The following is an 8,301-nucleotide window of genomic DNA, read 5'->3' as shown; positions in this document are numbered from 1 at the left end:
AAGTAGTCAAAATAAGGTGCTTAAGTTATACGTTTGTAGTTGTATTTTCTGTGGGAGAACCGTGCCTCCTTGGAGATCTGGACATAATTAGGTAGTTTAACTAATGAAGAGACTCTTTGTCCAGAGATGGTGTAAAAACCCAAATTTATTACTGGGAAAATTCAGGAGAATATGACCTGGTTAATTTGCTTTCATCTATCTCATTCACCAGATTCAAGAAGGCGAACATACAAATGCCCCCAAAAAGTCTTCAGAATTTCCACTTGAAACTATTTATTTCCTACATAAGCTTTGGAGCGCCGTTATGCGAGCCGACGTGAGGCAGTTAGCACTCAACATCAGGCTCCACAGTACCACAACAAGACAGGCATGTTAGCATGGGAGCAGTACAGAAAAATCAAATCTGAGCATTTAATGTTTTCACGAAAGTTGAGCTTGGCGGCGAGAGAGTAAGAAAGTTAAAGAATTGAAATAAAAGACATTCCGAACTGAAAAGATAAGAACTGCCGTGCTGTCAAAACATGGGTATGGAACAGTGTTTTGACGTATCCTCCCATTTTTGAAGGCTCCAAGCAACTGAGGTTAGGAATAGGTGGCTTTTTTCTACGAACAAAGTACTTCACAACAAACAGAGAAGCGGTGACCTTGAGCGAGAAGTAAACGAAGAGCAAAGCGGAGATGGCCATGGCAAGGTGCCTTCCGCCCGCTGCAGCCATTAGGACCTCTTGCACTGAAGTTGTAGACCGAATGCACACACCTACGGCAAATTCTTTTGAGACCAATCTCCCGGGGACACTCGTATTCAAAATGTGAGTTCTGGTGCGAAGGTGTGCATGATACGCAACGAAATTACTGTTATATCAAATTCAAAATTACAACTTTGCAAAAGTAGCCAAACAATGTAGTGTTAATCTGTGATGGTACTAAAGTTCTCCGGATGCTTCAGGGGGGCACTCGAGACTTAGAATAATGCGGTGAAAAACATTTCTTTACAGAAAAATAAAACAGAAGAAATGTTACCAGATCCCAACGCCAGCCTCCGGTTGTGCCATCTATTTCAAGCTCTTTAGTACTCTGCACCAGTTCCTGTCCAGTAGTCTCGGCAAGTACAGATCACTAATACTTCTGCTACTAGAACTGAAATATTATTTTTTTCCTTCAGTAGCTATGCTGAGCCCAGCTTCTGTACACTTTTTGCGACGGTCACATGCCTGGCAAAAGCAACATCTCATTCGTTCTCTGCCTGTTTCAACCTAAAAGCAGCGTATCAGAAAATTGACTTAGTGTGGAAACGTAATAGAAAACACATAGTTTAGGGTGTGCATTGTGAGCACGTGTGTGGCTCCGTCCAGTTTCATAAAATCGTATTGAAAAAAAATGCGTGAGAACCGACTCAGCTCCTACGAGGTACGTGAGAACGCGCCACCCTTCTAAACGCTCAGGTCTTCAAGCGGCCTATTCGTTGGTTTTACTTGGATATTCTGACGAGGAAACCTCATTGATCTTCGACCACTCGATCGTGCACACGCGCGCAAAGGGTGGAGCTTTTCCAAGTATCTTGCAGGAAAAACGCCGCTTTTCAGGATGGTTAGATGGAATTGAGTGTGGAAAAACTAATACTCGTGATCTGCTCTCTGAACTGTGTTTTTCATCAGTTTTCCCCACCATGTCAGTTTCGTGATACGATAATACCATACGATAATACCTTCCGGTAATTGCTAAAAAAAAGGTACTAACTCAGTTTTGAGTCTTTTCGGACGTGTCAACTTCAGTTGCTGTTGCAATCAAGATTACCTGCAAGAAAACTGAGCTAGGTGAAATTATGTTCTCTCATCCAAAGTGATCGTTAGAACTCAATGCCATCATAAACTCTCGTTATTACGGACCAAAAAGGATGGTCGACCGTGTCGAACTCACCTACTACATAAACATTTTTCTTTCCATTAGTAGCTGAAGCAATGAAAAATTAAAGGCATCAACCCACTAATCTGAGGTGGTACGGATTTCAGGTGGAGTATTCGTATACGGCAAAGTAGATTATGGAGAGTGGGGTGATTCCGTCCATTTCTTCCTAATTGCTGTAAAAAAACGGCCCGAAAGATGCGAACATGACTGGCGAGCTCCAATCGAACTCGTTGTAGAAAATAGCGCGCCGGGACGCTCGAAAACGTATTTTCCTGGCCGTTTTTTACGGCAATTAGGGAGAAATGGACGGAATCACCCTTCTCTCCATAATCTACGATCCCGTAGACGAATACTCCACCTGAAATCAAATGAATACCACCTCAGATTCGTGGGGTGATACCTTTAAGGTAAGAACGAAATAGCGAATGGCAGATAATGGCTGCAATTAGTCATATGATATCTGAAGTGACAGCCTAGCTAGCATAGTTATCCATTGCATTTATATTACATGCTTTATGCAGGTGTAGTGCAGCTGGTAAGATGTTTAACTGTGAGTGCGTAGCCCATGTTGCGAAACCGCCGTAGGCTGACCGCGGTTTTTATATCTCCGTTGTCGATGAATTGAAACAAGACTTGTCTGGGAGGACAAAAGCAGTTCCTCGATACGTCAGCAAGTTCGCAATGTGATTGTGAATGCCTGACAACGCAAACTAACAACGAAAAGGAAAATTTCTAAATTGAAGTCGCACGCTTCGGAACATCCCGGGCGAATTGATTGACGCGAGGCATTTTATCCTCTCATCTTTGTTACATATTGTCGCCCGTTCATCTTACATTTGTGCTTTGCATGTATCTACACATAGTATTCTCATTTTTAAAACTGCAAAAAACGAGATATTGACGAACAAATCGATCTGAAAGTATCAACAGCATAATTAAGTTAATTACGCATGAAACGGGTGTTGAGCAGTTTTCATCGCAAGACATCCCATTAAGAGGTTTATCTGCTGCTATGATCATCCGTCCACAAGAGGTTGAAATCTAATCTTTGTATTTAAATAAGGAGAATTAATAAGTTGAACAGGTCTGTGTACTGTCATGTCGACTTAAGCACGTCAGCTATGTGAGTAACTTCTAGATATCTCTACATCTTTTGGGTATCCTTTACTTTTTATTTGTCTCAATCTTGCTTTCTTTCTGCAAGCAGCGATGTTGCAAGGTGACGCACATATGCACCTGAGTTTGGACTTCTCTGTCGCAAGCTAGGGGAGCAAGGGAACGTGGTTTACAAGTGATCCTCTCATAAAGCGAGAAAAGTTCCTGTGGAACTGCTTTTAAGCAAGTTAGCGAAACATTCCATTGCTGTAGTAAGACACGTATCTTCTTTTTGTTCGAGCGTGAAAGTAATTTTGTCGGGCTCGTCTTCGCGGACTTTGTGTGCACTGAGTGTTTAGAGGGACTTTGTCGTTTTCAGTGTCACGCTTGTAAACTGCGCTCCGGCTCTTCCTACGCGCTGATGCACGGATCTCAACCTCGAAAGCTTCCCTCTGAAGTTGCTTTTGACAACAGGCTGCTTCATCATTCGCTGAAAACCCACTCTGGATAGGTCTGATGTAGAATACAAAGAGGTTTCACTATTCTAACGTAGCAATATTACTTACGATGCTCCCAAATCTCATAACAATAATGAATAATCATAATGAACAAATATAGCAGTAAGCAACTTGGGCAACTTGGTCGTTCGAGTGCAAAGAAGTTTGGAAAATCCCCCTTTTTTTGCATTTAATTGGAACTTGAGCCCTTGGAATGGACCAGGAACGACTTCAAGAAAGAAAAAAGCAAAGGAAAAACTTCGCTTCCGTGTTCATAAAAAAAGCTCAGTTTTGCACTTCCACAGTTAAGCACTTACCTTCCGTTATTTACATTTATGCTTTTCATTTAATTATTTTCCAAACGAATTCGATGCTTTGTTTGCTCTAGCGCACGCTAGGCCTTGTTCGAAAGCAACCGCTACAAAGTTTCTATAGCACAATACTCAGTTTGAATATATAAGATGTCGGCCGACAATAGAAGTAGCTCGTTGTTTTATGAGCATCGGCCAATCAAGCGTGATAGTTGACAGGCAAGATTGTTACGGTAGTAGAATAATAGAATACACTAAAAATAGGATACTGAAAATGTTATTTACATATGTACGTCCTGACCTCTAGCGACTACTTCAGAGAAATCGGCATCGAAAAGGTCTTCGAACGCTGCTTCTTAAGCGAAACATAACTCAAAAATGGTTTTGGTTGCAAGACCTTACAACCACGTATCTTCCCTCCAATTTTTGATGTGAAATTGGAAGAATTTAGAAGACTCCCCGGCTCTCCTTTCTATCAAAAACAACTCCGCATTGTTGTTTCTAAGGCAGATCTTTTCCATCATAATTTTATCACAGCGCTGATTTTATTACATATCAAAGGAGTGGATTTGAAAGATAATGGACATCTGAAAATAAGCCAATTGGGAAGGAGAATCATCTGATTTGTCCAAGTTCACTCTGCCGCCTTTACGGAGCACAGAACGTCTGAATTGGACCCAAGCAATTTCTGCACTTTTCGCACGACCCAGCAAAATCAGTTATTCGGCTAATAGCGCATAGACATAGGCAGGCACCGGTTGCTCACGTTTGAGAAATGGGATCACACAGAGCCTTTTCTTGCGCGTTTTCTGGATGACCAGGAGGAATTGAACGTGACCACGCTAATACTCGTGAATGGCACCGAGCGTCATGTACTTTTGACCCGGATACATCTATTCGTGAAGAGATACCAACATCGTCAACTTCCGGTCACGGTACATTTGTACGTCGCACCGTCCTTACGTAATATCAATTTTAAAACTTTCCCCAACCTTTTTTACGAATTAAAAATGCGTCTTTTATTTGTTATTGCAGTATTTTATATTCGTGCCTTATTGTTATTTATTTTTTAAATTTTATTTGCTTATTTCACTCGTCCTTTATTGTTTCAGTACGTCGGCTACGTGCGGAACCTAACATTTAGCTGTTATATTTTACTTCCTCTGTTTTTCTATTCTCCCTCGTTCATTTAAAAATTGCCCTTCATCTTACATCTCATCTACTGCTCAGAGTCACCTATTCCTTCACCGCATTTTCTCTACATGTTTGTCTCCTTTGAATTCTTTACTGTGCTGCGTTTATTGCACAAACTCAACAACTCAGCTCTCCTAGATTTAACGGTAAGTATACAATTTCCCTACGATACTTCTGCATTTTCACAAAGTAATCTTCCAGGTTAAGGTACAGGCTAAGATATACTTCATGCTCTTTTTTAATTCGCTGCCGCCTTTGGGAATTTAAGCTTTTAATTGTAAATTAGTTATGCACATTTTACATGGAATTGGTTCCAACTGCAAGATGTGGATTCATTCTGTAACTTTCTATAACTGTTCCATTCCATAACTGTTCCGGCATAAGCAGTGTCAGAAGCAGAAAGTGAAAGGAAATGTTTTCATTCTATCATCCCTGCTTGTTTCATATTTTGTTCTCAACAACAATAAGTCAACATTTGTCAAATGACACTTCTCCCTTTTCTTCATAGAATAAAATGTTTAACATTTTTACATCATAACATACAAGAGCATACAAATCATGAAACTTAGGGATTAATTCGATGAATTTTGCTAGTGAAAATTTGCTTACGCCACTACACTCTCTAGCAGATCTGCAGGTTGTCCCAAAAGTCATTAAGCCATTTTAATTTTTCTATTATTTTAGGTTTCTTCCAAAATAGTTATACGTAAAATTAGAGAAGAGATCGCGAAGAAATTTATAACAGAGCAACAAGTAAAAATAGTTTAATTCTGTTTTCAAAAATCAACCTGAAAATCACTAATCGTATATAAGGATACTAACCAACAAAGAAAAACGTTGTCGTTACTTTGTGGAACCATTCGTTTGTTCTGCAGTTGAAAACACGCCAAGGTATGGTGTAAACAGAATAAGGCTACTTCCTATTCATACAGCACGTCCGACAAGGGAAGGCAAATTGATATGTTAAAAACAACGTTCGGAGTAGGTTTCGTTATTATCTGTCCACTAAGTGAGAAGTGCCGAAATGTGGTTTGCAAGGTGAGAACCCGCTGTCTCCCCCTTCACAAGTCCAGTCATAAAGAAACTCTACGATAAAGAACTTTGCAAGATCACGTCCGACGAGGTGGTTTTTGCCACCCTACGAAGAAATTTTCGTGAGGGCTGCTTCAAGCAAGTTACCAGTAAGTTGCTGGTATTTCTGGCAAGGACATGTCTTCATATTGTGAGATCGTACAATTCACTTTACAATTCACTTTGTTCTTGCAAAACTCCTGTGGCTCTGACTGCATCTCATGCAACGTTTAACGGTTAACGTGCTCGTGGAATGTGTTATTTAATTTCGGAGGAAGCAGAATTGCAGAATTTTATAGCTGCATTTGTGATCTACCTTTCACTCCCTTTCCACTGGAACAGCAGTATTCGAATATTTCCCTGGTTGCTGCTTTGCCTTCAAAGATTTCGTGCGTTCCATTTAGCAATGACGGTGAGATGTTTGTTCCTACGCAAAGATGGAAGCCGCTCTGGACCGAAATTCTCCTGTTAGATTATGTGAAATCCGAAGATGAGCATTTCCTACGAGATCTTATTATTATCGCAGGGCATCTCTTAGTTGGTAGTGACCACAACTTCGGACTTCGTTTGAGGTTTTATGAACGCACGTGCAGCCTTACAATGACTTGCGGAGTTAGCCGATGTGCCACGACAGTGTTTTTATCCTCCCAGACAACTCTTTTCTCAGACAACAACCAATTTATCCACACCGGAGTGATGAAGTCTTGGTTTGCACCAGTGCGGATTCAAACCTACAGTGAATTGTAGCCACAGCGTAACCTCTTACCGACTGCGCCCTATGACTAACCATCGATATTTATTTTAAAACAATCTGGACTTCTTCTAATCAATCCATCAAAGTATTTAAAATTGCATTTTCCTTTTTTGACCCCACTTTGACCATCTTATGAGCAAACATGTGCAAATAAACATATATATAATAAACATTGAAGATACTGGATAAATGAATAGATAACTAGTAAACTGAAACGATATTTGTGTTCGTAGTAAATTATTTATTATCGGATAATCCACTCTACCAACCTTAGAGAAGAACGCCGAAAAAATTCATTTAAGGCCAGCGAAATTCTGAGTGATTATTGGCCAATTAAAGTGTATTGAAGTGACTAATTGTGCGGGCGTAGTGTAGCGGTTAGAGGGTTCCGCGTCCTGCACGATCGATCAGAGGTTCGAATCCGCCATAGGGCTCACCAAGCTTTTCATCCCTCCGGGGTTGACAAATTGGTACAAGACCTGTCTGGGAGGATAAAAAGGCTGACTTGACACATCGGCACAGATGTGTAACTGGCCTATACATCGCAAGTCATTGTGTAGGCCAGTTACACGTTCGTAAACCTCAAACGGTTCTGAATTGAAGTGAACATGGGGGCGCATCCCAAGCGGATTGATTCACGCCAGACACTTTATCCTTTATCCTCTATTGACCAATTGAGCTAGAACATTATTTGACGGAGTTAGCTTTGCTCACTTAACTATCAGCGTTTCTCTTGTTAGACTTCGAAGCAACAACGCTGACGCAAACCAACCGATCGTGAGCTCTTAGTCAGTGTTGACTGACAGGATTATGATGCCTTCTAAGGTGCATATTTGTTCGCTTCTTACTGCACTTGCGAAATACTCTCAACCAGGTAAACCTAGGAAAAGGAAAGTGATGAAGTTCAGTGCAGGGATAATATGCAAAAAAGTTGACCTGTCAAAACTGCAATACCCCCTCCCCCCTATAACGTGAAAATGGTTCCTTCTTCGAACCTCGCGAAAGTAATAAAGTAAAGGTAAAAAAGCCGAACAAAGCGGTGAGCGCAGGAGTTTTTTTTTTACGAAAAAACCCAATTATTTTACGGAATTCTTCGAGGCAAATTTTTGTCTTGATGACAAGTTGTGGTATGTTTAATGACTCACCAGAGCATCTTGATTAACAAAAAATATATAGAACTTCAATAGTTGGATGTTTAGATACTTAAACGGTTCGTCTTAACCGACAGTGTAGACCACGGCATCGCTTCCATTGGCATCGATTTTTTTGCCTCTCAATCATCAACCAAGAAGTCAGTGGTCTGGATGCACCCATAGCTGGGCCCTCAACTGGTCCATCCACGTGGCATATATCTCAGGCTATCTCGTTTCTTGTTTCTCTGTCTGTCGGATATATATATATATATATATATATATATATCGCTTTGTGGCGAAGACGGGACATTTCTTTTAAATATGTAGGGGCTGTGAAGATA

This window comes from Necator americanus, chromosome III (genome assembly GCF_031761385.1).
Source record: "Necator americanus strain Aroian chromosome III, whole genome shotgun sequence".
Lineage (NCBI taxonomy): Eukaryota > Metazoa > Nematoda > Chromadorea > Rhabditida > Ancylostomatidae > Necator > Necator americanus.
Note: the sequence above shows the minus strand (reverse complement) of the source record.